Raw genomic sequence first — 15,989 nt, 5'->3', positions numbered from 1 at the left:
TCAAAATTCAACCTTGAAAAGCTAAACCATTAGATTGATTAACACACTTGCTTAGCTGACTTTATGCACATAGTCTTTAGCAATTATCCTAATAAAAAGAAGTTTCATTCTGGAGTCGGGGTCTCATTCCGACTCGAGTATGAGGACCTTCACTAACTGTATTTTGTTTGTGGACTCATCTTTTGCGACTCTCGCCATACTCCCTGCGACAAACCACGAGATCATGACCTGAGCCAAAGTCGAATGCTTAACAGACTGAACCACCCAGGTGCCCAAATCTTTTCCTTTTTTAAGTAATTCTTTAAAATGCCTGATCAATGATGACATTATTTCTGATTTTCAGGATTATTGTAGAGTGATAACATTTCTTATTCAGCCATCTTGATCCAATACAGCTTTAATTTGTATAACAATGTAATAATTGACACCATATGTCAGCCAAGTATTTGAATTTTTATTTTGAATTTTCATTAACTTTCAAGTTAATTAATCGTATTCTATAAAGAAAGGGTCCAAAAAGATTCAAAGGACAGAAAAGGGATTTTAAAATTTCTGAACACATGAGACTGGCATATCATTTGAATATATTTATATTTGAATATATATTAAATATGTCTTTGAATATATTTTGAATATATTCAATAGTCAAATGATATGCTCGTACTCGTGTGTTTAGATACCATATTAAAATACATATTACAAAAATAATGTTAACTGACCTATTCCTATACTATGCTATGCAGTTAAAATGCATCCGTGTGCTTATTTAAATACATTCTAACAACACTGTGCATCAAATATTAATGGTGCCTAGCAATATTTAATGTCCTTCTAGAGAGCCTACTGCTAGTGATTGAACTGGGAGTCCAGCCCAGGTTTTCTGAACACACATCCAGCACCACTTCTGTACAAACCTACCCTTTTCCATTTGCCCTCTATGTAACCCTATTTAGGGTTTAGCCATCACCTTGGGCTATTTACTGATAATACCAGGATTTATTTTCTCTTAATCCTGAAGCTACATACTCCTCTGGGCTCTGCCTTAAAACAAACAAACTCTACTGCTAACAATCTTACAACTCTTGCCTCATTAAAGAGTTTCTAATGAGCTAATTAAACAGGAATGTAGTTTGGCAAGGAAAGGCCCCCAGACAATGTGAATTCTGAGGCAGGGAGAGTAGGGATTTAACCCTCTGGAGAGCTCAGCCTAATAACCTAGGATCCTAATGAGCCTGGTGTGGCTCCCAACTAGCTCCCAGGAAGCCCATCTGATCAAACTGCATATCATAATGAATATGGTCTCCTGACCCCAGCCTCTAGTGAGCCAGCTTGGCAAGCTGCATCTTCTAAGGTATTTGCCAAATCAACACATCCAAAGTTAAGTCTCACAATCCATCTGTCCTGCTGAGCAACCCGTCCTCACACAAAGACTTCTTACCTGTCAAAAGTCTCAAAACACTGGGTTTTAAATAGTTCAGTATCTCATGGATCCAGAGTGGAAGAACATGGAACTACCCAAAATCTCATTTGGTCAAACCCCATCCTTTCATGAAGGAAGGATATGAGACCTAGACAATATGGGATCTGACTTGCTGTAGAAATTCAGAAAGCAAGCAGAAGGTGCAAAAGTAACAAAGAATACTAAATAGGCATGAAAAAGAGTAATAAATAGGCATTTTTTTCAGCCAGATGTTAACATTTATTTTAAAAGTAATGGTCTCTTATATGTTTTGCCTTGATGAACAGCCATTTTCTCTGTTAGCTGCCTGTTTGCATAGCTACCCACCCATAACAGACTGAAAATACCAGATATTAGCTTTCTTAGTGTCTCACAGCTAGTCTAGTTGTGACCAACAACACATGAAGGGAAACATCTAGAAAATACTCATGAACAAAAGAAGGGGGACATATACTCTTTGAAGAAGACTGATAATGCCTTTCAACATCCAATTCCTTTTATTATATTGTAATAGAATCCTTATTATTATCCTTATTATGATCGCTCAGAATAAAGACAGTAATTTTCATCCTCTCTTGCAATGTGTGTGGCCATATAACCAAGTCCTGATAAATGTAATACAGCAACAATTTTATTAAAGAAAAATTACTGAACTTTGATAAGAACAGCAAAGGCTATGTCATATTGACCTGGGCTTCTCCCAATCTCCCCTTTCTGGCCACCACGGGTTGGCAGCCTTGAAAGGCAGCCTTGCAGATACCAGAAGGGGAAGAGTGATTTTACAGGTTGTCAAAAAAACTTGTCCCTAGAGCAGTGTCACTGTTTCACCCAATCTGCCATCTCCTGGAAAGGCCACATTCACGTGGTAGCTATTTGGTCTGACCTAGAGCCCAGTTCTACCCCCAGAGAATCATTGGCATCACCAGCAATGAAGCAGATGCCAGACGCTTCAGTACCAGCATTACTGGGATAAAGAAGTGCTCAGTCAAAATCTAAAAGGAAGACCTGGGCAATAAGAGGTCTGGCGGGGGGAGGGGTTTGAAAAGCTCACACCTATCACTGGGGTCCTATAAGGCTGTATGCATCATATGGCCATGTGCATGCCCAAGGACGATTAGAGGGCCCCAGTCACTTGTCAGTGGTCTTGAGGTTCTGCACAAGCAGGAAGTGAAGGCTAAGACAGATGAGATGTGTCAGTTGCCTGAGCTTTGAAGGAATGCCTCAACACAGACAGATCTTAGCACAGGTTGGAAGATTTACTGGCTGAAGACATTTAAGAAAATCTGAGCAATCATTGACTATTAAGTTAGTCTGAGCAAGTATTGCATTGTTATATTATCCAAATTGTTAATTTATCAATGAAAAATTATGAAACACCCAAAGAAAGAGGAAAGTATGGCCACATTCAAAAATAAGGCAGTCAATTGAAACTGTCCTTAATGGGGACTAGATGGTTGGCTTACTAGACAAACATTCATGTTTTTGTAAATATATTTACATTATTTTGTAAATATATTTACATATAATTACATACAAAAAACATTCAGTTTTTGCAAATATATTCAAAGAACGGAAGGAAATCATATTTAAAGAATTCAAGTAAAGTATGACAACTGTGTTTTATCAAATAGAAAATACCAATAGAGGAAAAAATTATATATATTTATTTATAATTTTAATGTATATTTAATATATAATATATAATTTTAATATATATTTAAATATATAATATATGTTTATACTTTATATATATAAATTATATATTTTTCAAATAGAAATTCTAAGATAGAAAGTATAATAACTGTAATGAAACTTCACTAGAGGAGCTTAACTGTAGGAGAAAGAATCAACTGGAAGAAGAAAAACTCAGTGAACTTGAAGATAAGTCAATAGAGGTGATTCAGTCTGAGGAACAGAAAAAGAATGACTAAAAATGAGCAGAGCTTCAGAGACCTGTGGGACATTATCAAGCATACCATCATACACATAGTAGAATCCCAGGAGGAGAAAAGACAGAGAATGGAGCTGAGAAAAGATTTGAAAAAATAATGGCGGAAAATTTCCCAAACTGGATGAAAACATTAATCTGTACATACTGGAAGCTCAATGAATTCCAGTACATAAATCTGAAGATATCCCCACCTAAAAGCATCATAGTCAAAGGGTAGGAAGTCAAAGACGAAAAGAAAACATTGAAAGAAGAAAGATTAAAAATAACTTATCACATAAAATGAATCCTCGATCAGATTAACAGCTGACACCAGGGGCACCTTGGTGGCTCAGTTGGTTAAGCATCTGAATCTTGATTTCAGCTCAGGTCATGGTCTCATGGTTCCTGAGTTCAAGCCTTGCATTGGGCTCTGTGCTGACAGGACAGAGCCTGCTTTGGATCCTGTTTCCCTCTCTGGGGCACCTGGGTGGCTCAGTCGGTTAAGAGTCTGACTTTGGCTGAGGTTATGATCTCGAGGTTCTGAGTTTAAGCCCTGTGTGGGGCTCTGTGCTGACAGTTCAGAGCCTTGAGCCTGCTTCGGATTCTCTATCTCCGTCTCTCTGCCCCTCCCCTTCTCATGCTCTGTCTCTCTCTCTCTCTCTCTCAAAAATAAACACTAAAAAAATTGTTATAAAAAAACCTGACATCAGAAAATGTGGAAGTCAGAAATTAGTGGGATGACATCATCAAACTGCTGAAAGAAAGGCTCATTGACCAAGAATCAATATAGAGCGATCAATAAGGATACTTTGAATATTCTTCAAAAATGAAGAATAAGACATTTCCAGATTGAAAAAAATAATGTCACTGGCCTCTATGAGATATACTAAAAAGTGTCTTTCTGGTTGAAAAGAAAGAACACTAGATGGTAATTGAAATCATGAAGAAATAAAGAGTACTAGTAAAGGTAATTACATAAGTAAATATAAGGACAATATAAATGTATGGTAACACTTTTTTTTTCTCTTAATTTAAAATATAACTGCATAAAACAGTAATTATAAAACTGTTGATTGGCTTATAACATACAAAAATATAATTTGTGTGACAGTAGTAGGGAACTATAGGAAGGGAACTATATTGTAATAAAGGTTCTATATGCTATTGAAATTAAATCAGTATTTACCCAAACTGTGTTATTCTAACTTGAGATCTTAATCTAAATTACCATGGGAACCACTAAGAAAATTACTCTGAAAACATACTAAAGAGAAGGAACTAAAAGGGTACACTAGAAAATATTTATAAACATAAAGAAAAAAAAAATGGAGTGATAGAAGAGCCAAAACAAAAAACAAAAAAACAAAAAAACAAAAAACAAAAGACATACAGAAAACCAATGTCCCAGAGCACCTGGGTGGCTCAGTTGGTTAAGCATCCAACTTTTGATTTCAGCTCAGGTCATGATCCCATGGTTCAAGCCCTGTGTTGGACTCTGTGCTAAAAGTGTGAAGCCTGCTTGGGATTTTTTCTCTCCCTCTCTCTCTGCCCCTCCCCCCCATGTTATCTACCCCCCCTAAAAATAAATAAACAAACATTAAAAAAAGAAAAAAAGAAAATTAATGGCCCAATGGTAAGCATAAATTCTACCATATTAGTAATTACACTAAATGTAATAGATCAAACAAAAGCAAAGATTAGTAGAATGGGTTTTTATTTTTTATTTTTTTTATTAAAAAAAATTTTTTTTTCAACGTTTATTTATTTTTGGGACAGAGAGAGACAGAGCATGAACGGGGGAGGGGCAGAGAGAGAGGGAGACACAGAATCGGAAACAGGCTCCAGGCTCTGAGCCATCAGCCCAGAGCCTGATGCGGGGCTCGAACTCACCGACCGCGAGATCGTGACCTGGTTGAAGTCCGACGCTTAACCGACTGCGCCACCCAGGCGCCCCAGTAGAATGGGTTTTTAAAACACAGGATCTAATGAATGTACTGTCTATATAAGACACACTTTACATTCAAAGACACAAATGGATTAAAAATTTAAAAATGGAAAAAAGATGAAACATACAAACAGAAAACAAAGGAGAGCTGGATTAGCTATACTAATATCAAACAAAAAAGGCTTTAAAATGAACATTCTTACTACATATAAAGAAGATTCTATACTAAAAGATGGGTTAATTCAACAGTAAGATACAACAATTATAAATATAAACATACCTAAGAATTGAGCCCCCAAACACATGAAACTAAGAATGATAGAATTGTAGGAGACATAGCTCAACAATAATAGTTGGAGATTTTAATATTCTCAATAATTGATAGGACAAATGGACAAACAATTAAGCAAAGATAGAAAAGACTTGAACAACACTATCAACCAACTTGACCTAACAGACATTTATAAAACACTCCACCTAATCACAGAGTGCATATTTTTTTCAAGCCCACATGGAACATTCTTCAGGATACACCAATGCTGAGCCATAAAAAAAGTCTTAGTAAATGTAAAAGAATTGAGATCATACAAAATAGATTCTCTGACCATATTAGAAGTAAATTAGAAATGAATAACAGAATAAAAATTGGGAAATCCACAAGTATATGGAAATTAACAACATAGTTATAAATAGTCCATGTGTCAAAAGAGAATTTGTTGCAAGATAAATTAGAAAGCATCTTGAAGGGGCGCCTGGGTGGCGCAGTCGGTTAAGCGTCCGACTTCAGCCAGGTCACGATCTCGCGGTCCGTGAGTTCGAGCCCCGCGTCGGGCTCTGGGCTGATGGCTCAGAGCCTGGAGCCTGTTTCCGATTCTGTGTCTCCCTCTCTCTCTGCCCCTCCCCCGTTCATGCTCTGTCTCTCTCTGTCCCAAAAAATAAATAAACGTTAAAAAAAAAAAAAAAGAAAGCATTTTGAACTCAGTGAAAATGAAAATACAGCTTATCAAAATTTATCGGATGCAGCTAAAAAAGTACTTATAGGTAAATTTATAGCTTTAAATGCCTGTCTTAGAAAAGAAGAAAGATCTCAGATAAAAAGTCCTAAACTTCTACTTTAAAAATCTGGGAGAGAAAAAAGAAAGCAAATTTAACCAAAGGTAAACAGGAGGAAGGAAATAATAAAGATTAGAGTGGAAATTGGTGGACTACACAGCAGAACAATGACAGAGAAAATCAATTAAACCAAAAGCTGGCTCTTGGAAAAGATCAATGAAATTGTAAGACCTTTAGCTAGACTAACAAACAAACAAGATGAGAGGGGATACATAGTTCCATAAAAAGTGGGAGTGAAATGGGGTCAATTAGCATGGGCCCTTCAGAAATCAAAAGGATTATAAGGAAGTACCATAAACAACTTGATGCTAAAAATTTGAAAGCTTCAATAAAATGGACAATTTCCCAGAAAGTCACAAATTACCAAGTGGACTCAAGGAAAAAAATGTAAAATCTGGATAGACCTACTACAAGTAAATAAGTTAAATTAGTAACTTTACTTTTTGCCACACACAAAAAAAGGCCCAGGCCTAACTACCTTAGCTGGTCAATTTTATCGAACGTTTAGAGAAAAAATAATGCCAATTCTCCAAAGCCCCAGGAATATGCCCATGCTGACATGACCAACTGATTATTGAAAAGGGGGCAAAAGCAATTCAGTGGAGTGAAGATAGACTTTCAACAAGTGGAGCTGGAGCCATCGGACATCCAGAGAGAAAAGCAAACAGATCAGCAAAACAACTCCACCTGAATTTCCCACCTTATATAAAAATGACCACAAATGGATCATGAGCCTAAATGGAAAACTTAGAACTATAAACCCTGTGCATTATTTCTTACAGCGACATGCAAACCCACAGTTATCTCAAGGTAAAAACGTAATTGGAAACACTCCTCAGTGGGCTTGAGGACCAAACAAAACCTAGGTGCCAAACACCTCATAGGATAAAAAAATTCTACAGCTGTTCACGTCCTTGGCATAACTCTGTAAGGAAAAGGAATCCATTGCAGGGTTGCGTTGGGGGAGGAGCACACAGGCAAGCTTTCCCTGAACTTTTAGTCCTCTCATCTCGCTGGCATGGGAAAGTGGAACCTGGTCCCACCAAAAGTGGAGTTGCAGCCATCTGGAAACTTGTACTCAGGGGTCTTCACCTGCTGCAGGGGCCAGATGGCAATAGGCGAGGGGTGGGCAGAGAACAAGTTGAGAGACATCGGTCCTGCAAAGGGATGTACATGTGTGGGGCAGTGGGGCGTTGCTCAGAGGAACCCATCAAGAGGCACTCATGGCTCTTGGCCACAGAAGCTCAGAGTGTGCAGCTCAACTTGAACTCTGCAGATTCTTTCGTGTTGCAGCTAGGAAAGGCCGAGGGTGGGGCAGGGAAACTAAGAGATACCCCTCCAAGTCATTGCTGACGTTCCCAGAATGGACCACAGCACTCTGCCCTGCAGAGCTCCTTGGCACATTAAATATCCTTCGCTGGAGGATTTTTTAATTTTTTTAAATTTTTATTTAAATTTTACTTAGTTAACATACAGTGCAATGTTGGTTTCAGGAGTAGAATTCAGTGATCCATCACTTACATACAACACCCAGTGCTCATCACAAGTGCTCTCCTTAGTACCAATCACCCATCTAGCCCATCCCCCACTCTCCTCCTCCATCAACCCTCAGTTTGTTCTCTATCCTTAAGAGTCCCTGATGGCTTGGGGAGCCTGAGTGGCCTCGGTGGCATCTGTCTTCAGCTCAGGTCATGATTTCGCAGTTCACAGGTTTGAGCTCCATAACAGGCTCTCTGCTGTCAGCGTGGAACCTGTTTTGGATCCTCTGTCCTCCTCTCTCTCTGCCCCTCTCTTGCTTGCATGCACGTTCTCTCTCTGTCTCTCTCTCTCTCTCTCTCTCTCTCTCTTTCTCTCTCTCTCAAAACTAAATAAACATTAAAAAAAGAGTCTCTTATAGTTTGCTTCCCTCTCTCATTCTCCTGACTCCCATGTGCTCATCTGTTTTGTTTCTTAAATTCCACATTTGAGTGAAATCACAAGTATTTTGCTTTCTTTGATGACTTATTTCACTTAGCAGGATACATTCTAGCTCCATCCCTGTCATTGCAAATGGCAGGATTTCATTCTTTTTGATGGCTGAATAATAATTTGATGGCTGAATATCCATTCATCAGTCGACGGACGTTCCATAGCTTGGCTATTGTTGATAATGTTGCTACAAATGTTGGGGTGCAGTACCCCTTCAAATCTGTATTTTTGTGTCCTTTGGGTAAATACCTAGTTATGCAATTGCTGGATCATAGGGTAGTTCTAGTTTTTAGTTTTCTGAGGAACCTCCATACTGTTCTCCAGAGTGGCCGCACCAGTTTGCATTCCCACCAACAATGCAAGAGGGTTCCCCTTTCTCCTCATCCTCACCAACACCTATTTCTTGTAATTTTAGCCATTCTGACAGGTGTCAGATGGTATCTCAATGTGGTTTTGATTTGTATTTCCCTGATAATGAGTGATGTTGAGCATCTTTTCATGTGCCTGTTAGCCATCTGGATGTCTTCTTTCAAAAAGTGTCTATTCATGTCTTCTCCTTTCTTAACTGGGTTATTTTTTGGGGGTGTTGAGTTTGTTAAGTTCTTTATAGATTTTGGATACTAACCCTCTATCCGATATGTCATTTGCAAATATTTTCTCCCATTCCGTAGGCTACCTTTTAGTGTTGCTGATTGTTACCTTCACTGTGCAGAAGCTTTGTATCTTGATGAGGTCCCAATAGTTCATTTTTGCTTTTGTTTCCCTTCTCTCTGGTGACATGCCTACTAAGAAGTCTCTATGGCAAAGGTCAAAGATGTCACTGCCCATGTTCTTCTCCAGGATTCTGATGGTTTCTTATCTCACATTTCGGTCTTTCATCCATTTTGAAGTTATTTTTATGTATGGTGCAAGAAAGTGCTACAGTTTCATTCTACTGCACGTTGCTGTCCAATTTCCCCAACACCATTTGTCGAAGAGACTCTTTTTTTTCCATTCTTTCCTGCTTTGTCAAAGATTAGTTGACCATGTAGTTGTGGGTCCATTTCTGGGTTTTCTGTTCTGTTCCATTGATCTATGTGCCTGAGTTTGTGGTAGTACCATACTGACTCAAGGACTATAGCTTTGTAGTATAGTTTGAAATCCAGAATCATGATGCCTCTGGTTTTGTTTTCCTTTTTCAGAATTACTTTGGCTATTTGGGGTCTTTTGTGGTTCCATGCAAATTTTAGGATTGTTTGTTCTAGCTCTGTGAAAAATGTTGGTGGTATTTTGATAGGAATTGCATTAAATGTGTAGATTGCTTTGGGTAGCATAGACATTTTAATAATATTTGTTCTCCCAATCCATGAACATGGAATGCTTTTCCATTTCCTTATATCCTCTTCAATTTCTTTCATAAGTGTTCAATAGTTTTCAGAGTACAGATCTTTTGCCTCTGATTTATTTCTAGGTATCTCACTGCTTTTGATGCAATTACAAATGGGATCGATTTTTTAATTTCTTTTTCTGCTGCTGCATTATTGGTGTATAGAAATGCAACAGATTTCTGCACATTGGCTTTATATCTTGTGACTTTGCTGAATTCATGTATCGGTTCTGGCAATTTTTTGGTGGAGTCTTTTGGATTTTCTACATAGAGTATCATGTCATCTGGAAATACTGAAAGTTTGGCTTCTGCCTTGCTGATTTGGATGCCTTTTATTTCTTTTTGTTATCTGATTGCCGAGGCTAAGCTGAAAGATTTTTTTAAAATTTTTTAATGTTTATTCATTTTTTGATAGAGAGACAGAGTGGGAGTGGGGGAGGGGTGGGGAGAGAGGGAGACACAGAGTCCGAAGCAGGCTCCAGGCTCTGAGCTGTCAGCACAGAGCCCAACGCGGGGCTCGAACTCACACTGTGAGATCGTGACCTGAGCCGAAGTCGGACGCTCAACCGACTGAGCCCCACAGGTGCCCCTGAAGGATTTGTTTTTTTAATGGCAAAGGCAGGAAGGTCTCTGATAGCCCCTCCTCACCCTTCTCCCCTGAAACAGGTCAGAAGACATCCATGTGTGAGTTTCCCTCCCTGTAGCAGGAGGAGGGAAGACATTCTTTTCACCAGAGGTGAGGAATCAGGGGCCAAGAAATCTGTACAAACAAACCTCGTTAAAAGCACCCTTATCTTCCTACTTACTTTTTCACCATTTACATTTGCCCAAATCTTCACAAATTTCCCGTTTCCTTTACTGTCTAAATGCTTAAAAGCTGCAGGCTCTGGGCACTTGTTTGGGTCTTCTTTCTGTCACGAAGGTTCCCACGTGAAAATTCTATAAAGTCTGTCTGCTTTTCTCCTGTTAATCTTTGTCAGTTCACCTTTCAGACCCAGCCAACGACCCTAACAGGTGGCAGTGAATGCCACTGAAGCTCTCTCTTGTGGCACAGAAAACAGGCATGTGACCAGAGAACAAAGAGAAAAGTCCTCCATAACCCAGAATCCTGGGTGCTATGGTATAAAGCGGGAGGAGACTTCCCACAGTTTCTAAAGAAGGTGCCGACTGCAGGCCCCCGAGATCTTGCTAACACACAGACCCTAGATGCCGCTACCACCCTTAAACCATTTAAAGCCCGTGGGGAAGTGGATCAAACTAAAGCTGCCACAGGACCCACAGCTTGCCCATTTGCAGCCACACTGGCTCACACCCCACTTCGATACACCCCAGTGAAACTGCTGGAAAACAAAAACCAACAGCAGATCTGACAGCATCAGAGAGAAAAGACACATAACATAGTTGGAATGACGGCAAACGTTTATCTGGCTTCTTGTAAAAGACAGGTTCTAAAGACAGTGGAACAGCATCTTCAAGTTGTTGAAAGGAAAACACTGTCGGTGTAAAATTCTATATCCAGCAAAGCTATCTTTCAAAATGAATGAGGAAATGAAGACATTCTCAGGCAGAGGGAAGCTGAGATAATTTGGGAGTCTGCAGACCTGCACTATGAGAAATTCTAAAAGAATATCTCCTGGCAGAAAGAAAATGAAATGATGTAGAGCCCTGAGTCTTCAGGGAAGGAATAAAGATGGCTGAAAGAGTAAGAGTGAGCATATGGGAAAGATAAAGCCGAGTCTTAGAAAATATAAGATAACGAGAGCAAGACGTTCAGGAGGGGAGTGAATGGGGTCAGACAGATGGAGTGTGCATACTGCTTATGTAATAGGGTGGGATTGATTGGAGATAGATATGCTATATTAAAGAGACATGTTTCAATTTCTAGAATAATCCCTGAAGCTAACCATATTAGCTTCCTGTTGCTGCTGTAACAAATTAACACACCCTTAGTGGCTTGAACCAACATAAAACTAGTATCTTATGATTTTGGAAGTCAGACATCCAAAATCGGTCTGACGGGGGTAAAATCCAGGAGTACAAATGCCGTGCTCCCTCTGGAGACTCCAGGAAAGAATCAATGCCTTGCCTTTTCCTGCTTCTGGAGGTCACTGGCATCTGTGGCTTATGCTTCATGGCTCCTGCTGGTGACACTCTGATCTATGCCTCTAATCAGTAATCTTCCTCTCCTTCTGTCTTTGAAGCATCTAAGCATCCTAGTGATTATGTGGGACCCACGCAGATAATCCAGGATAATCTCCCTATCAAAAGAGATCCTTATCTTAATCAGATCTGCAAAGTCCCTTTGCAGTATAAGGTAATATTCACAGATCCTGGGAATTAGGATGTGGGCACAGTTGCGGGGGGGGGGGGGGGAGGGGGTGCATCATGTGGAAAACATCACTGTTATTCTGTCTACGACACTAACCAAGGAAGTAGAGCTAAAATATCCATACGGACTTCAAAATGAAACACTAAAAAATGCACACTTTGCCCAAAAGAGAAGAAGAGAGAAACAGAGAAATAAAGATGAAAGGGAATAGATAGAAAACATGATACTAATGTGGGACACTTAGAAAAGATCATGCACGTAATTATATTAAGTGTAAATGGAGCAAATGCTTGAGATAAAGTACAGAAAGTTGCCTTTGTTTTTAAAACACACGTCTAATTTCTAAATCAATAACCTTTAGAAAGGAAGAACTGTTTTGAAAGTGCTGTTCACTCAGTTTTGCTGTGCTTGTCCAAGAATTGCAAGATGCCTGTCTCCTTTGCTTAGTGGTTTCCTGAGCTCTGGCATATGGGGCCAGCATCTTTCTCCTCAAATAAATATCCACCGCAAAGACTGATGAGCGTTTAATTAGCATTTTCCTTTTTGGAGAAGGAAGGGGGAACATAGGCCAAGTAAAGTAAAAACTCTCTCCAAACATCCCTGACTGTGAAATTCTCAGCCCAACACAGGTTGAACTGCCAACAATTTCCATCCTGCCATTAGCTTCCAAACTCAAAGACTCTGCAGCCAAACCTAATGTGACCTGCGTGGTTAGATTCATATCACGTTGTTTCGAAAGGGAGCTGTTCCAGTAGGGCTGTCTCGTCTTCTAAGTCCCAGGAACCTAACATTGAAAGTTGATAGAAAGTAGTTTCCAAGGAAACTACCTGGACACTTTGCGGCACTCACCCATGTTCCTCAGTTTGGCATGCCTTTCCTTGTTGAAAACATGCACCCATGAGTGTGTGCTTTGAATGAATGCTGTCACTCTCTCGCATGTTCAGGATCTTGCTCACTCTTGTTTTGTTGGGGGAAGGCACTGAGGAGAAGTTGGGACTATCAGAAGGCTTCCCCAGGATTCTAAAAAACAGCCTTAGACAGGGGCGTTTGGGTTGATCAGTCGGTTGAGCATCTGACTCTTGATTTTGGCTCAGGTTGTGACACTAGGGTCATGGGATAGAGCCCTGTGTAGGGCTCCATGCTGAGTATGGAGCCTGCTTGGGATTCTCTCTCTCCCCCTCTCTGTGCCCTCTCCCCACTTGCTTCACTCTCTCTCTCTCAAAAAGAAAATTAAAAATAAACAAAATATCTTTAGACAGACCAGAAGAGTAACTCACAACTCCCCAGAGAGGTGAAATAAGAGATGTGGAGCATGGAATGTGTTGGCAGCGGTTTTCTGTTGTGCAGACAAAGACTCTGGCCAAAAAAGGTCATGGGCGGAGGAAAGCAAAGTCAGGAAATTGTGAGAACATCCCTGAGCCCTGGAACCCCTGAGACCAGCTGATCGTCTGCTCTGCCTGTTCTTCCATGAATGATCCCATGAATTTCCATTCTTCAATGTCTTAGCTACAGTTGAACTCCCAGCTTTTCGAGGTATAACCGCCCCCCACTCTCTCTTGTTTTTTTCCCTCATGGGACAGTCTTCTCCAAGCCACCACTGAATTTTCTCCAGCTAGCAGAGATTCTCCTCCAAGGAACACACAGTTATTCCAATTAGAGCTGATGGTCTCAAGCTGTAATTTGGTTTTTTTTTTTTCAATGTAATATAAACTTTCTAGCTTCTGAGCTTATAATCAACAATAATATTGCTTTCATTTACAGCAGGACTTCTAGATGTGGCAAAAAATGTTATTTTTTTATTAAGGCAATTTTAAAAAGTAAAATAAATATTTTCTATATATATGCATATATATTTTTATCTGTCTAAGTATATATATATATATATATATATATATATATATATATATATATATCCATCTATTTTACTGTATCAGTGACAGCTATTCTTGAAGATGTTTGGAATTGTAAGAATATTGTGCCAACAAATTTGACAATTCAGATGAGAAGTCCACATACTTAAAGATGCACCTTATCAAATCTGACACAAGGCATAATAGAAAATCTCAGTAGTCCTATTTCAATTAAATAATAGAATTTGTAAGCAAAAATCTTCCTACAAAGAAAATTCTATGGTTTCACAGAAATTGCTATCGAAACATAAAGAAGACATAAATAGAAAAGAAGACTGCAGACTAATCCCTCATTAACATACTCAGAGAAGTTTCTAAAAATATTAGACAAGAGACGCCTGGGTGGCTCAGTCGGTTGAGCGTCCAACTTTGGCTCGGGACATGATCTCACTGCTCATGAGTTCGAGCCCCACATCAGGCTCTGTGTTGACAGCTCAGAGCCTGGAGCCTGCTTCACATTCTGCGTCTCCCTCTCTCTCTGCCCCTTGTCCACTCATGGTCTGTCTCTCTCTCTTTCTCAAAAATAAATAAACTTAAAAAAAAAATTAAAAAAACTTATTAGATAAAATATCCGGAAATACAAAAAGTATCAAATCATGATCAAATAGGATTTATTCCATGAATTCAAGATTACAGAACATTAAAAAATTCACTACTTTAATTCACCGTATTAATAGAATTAAAAGGGGAAAATGTATGGTCTTCTCAATAAATGCATAAAAATAAATCTTTGACCAAAAAAATCAACACCCACTCAGAGTTAATATCTCAGAAAGTAGGAATACTCACTTGAGCTGAAAAGGGCATCTTTAAACTTATAGCTAAGATTATACATGATGGCAAAAAATGAAATGTTTTCCCCTAAGATTGGGAATGAGGCAGGGATATCTGCTCTCACTGCTTCCATTTAACACTGTGCTAGAGGTTTTAGCAAGGTCAAGAAGACAAGGAATAGAAATACAAGACACAGAAAATGAAGAAGAAATAATTAAAATGCTTATTCACAAATAGCATGAGTTTCTGTGTATACAAATATTCAGGAATCTACAATCCAGCTATTCAATTGAATAAGTGAACTTGGTTAGGCCACAAGATATACATATGCAAAAGTAACCATTTTCCTATACACTAGCAACAAATAACAGGAAAATAAAAAATTTAAAAGTCATTTAGAATACAACCATCAAAAATAAGGAGTACATTTAGTAAAAGTACCAGATGTCTGCACTAGAAACTGTAAAACCTTGAGAAAGGAAATTAAGAAAGTCTTAAGTCAATAGAGCCATGTACCAGACCAATACCATTCAAACGTCAGTTCCTTTAAATGATCCCAGATGGAAACATCAAAATATAAAAATTGATGAAGAGTAACGGAAGTGTAAGTGGGAGGATAAATATTACTTATTTTGGGTTGTGTTAAATAAGAGTAACAGCATGTAGACATTAAGATTTATGCAGAATTTTGGAAAAGTTGGGAGAGACTAAATGAATTTAGACTTTTAAAGATGTGGCAGTTTTCATGAAGCTATGAAAAGAGAATAATGCACGTTGGCTTGCACTGAATAAAGAAAAAAATAATAGTTAAGGAGCGTGTAATAATGTGGTAAAAGTAAAAATGAAAAACTGAAAATTTAATTCATTCAATGGCAAGTAGATAAAAGTAAACACAAACGGGGGTCAAATGAAAAACCAGCAATAGATGTCAAAGAAATGTTATCATTTACATTAAATGTGAGTGGACTAAACACCTATTTAAAAGACTCAAATTATCAGATTGGCTAAATAAAAACCCTATATGCTTTTTACAAGAGATCTACCATAAATGTAAGGATACAGAAAAGATGAGAGCAAGAGTGAGGGGAAAATGTACATCATGTAAAGTTAAACGAAAGAAATCTTGTGTAGTTATACTAGTATCAGGTAAGTGTACTTTAAGCAATTCAATAAAAAAAAAAGAGAGATTTTAAAA

This window comes from Puma concolor, chromosome C1, assembly GCF_028749965.1.
Source record: "Puma concolor isolate L17-30 chromosome C1, mPumCon1.1.hap2, whole genome shotgun sequence".
In the NCBI taxonomy this organism is placed as follows: domain Eukaryota; kingdom Metazoa; phylum Chordata; class Mammalia; order Carnivora; family Felidae; genus Puma; species Puma concolor.
The sequence above is the reverse complement of the archived record's forward strand: the minus strand, read 5'-3'. Positions refer to the sequence as shown.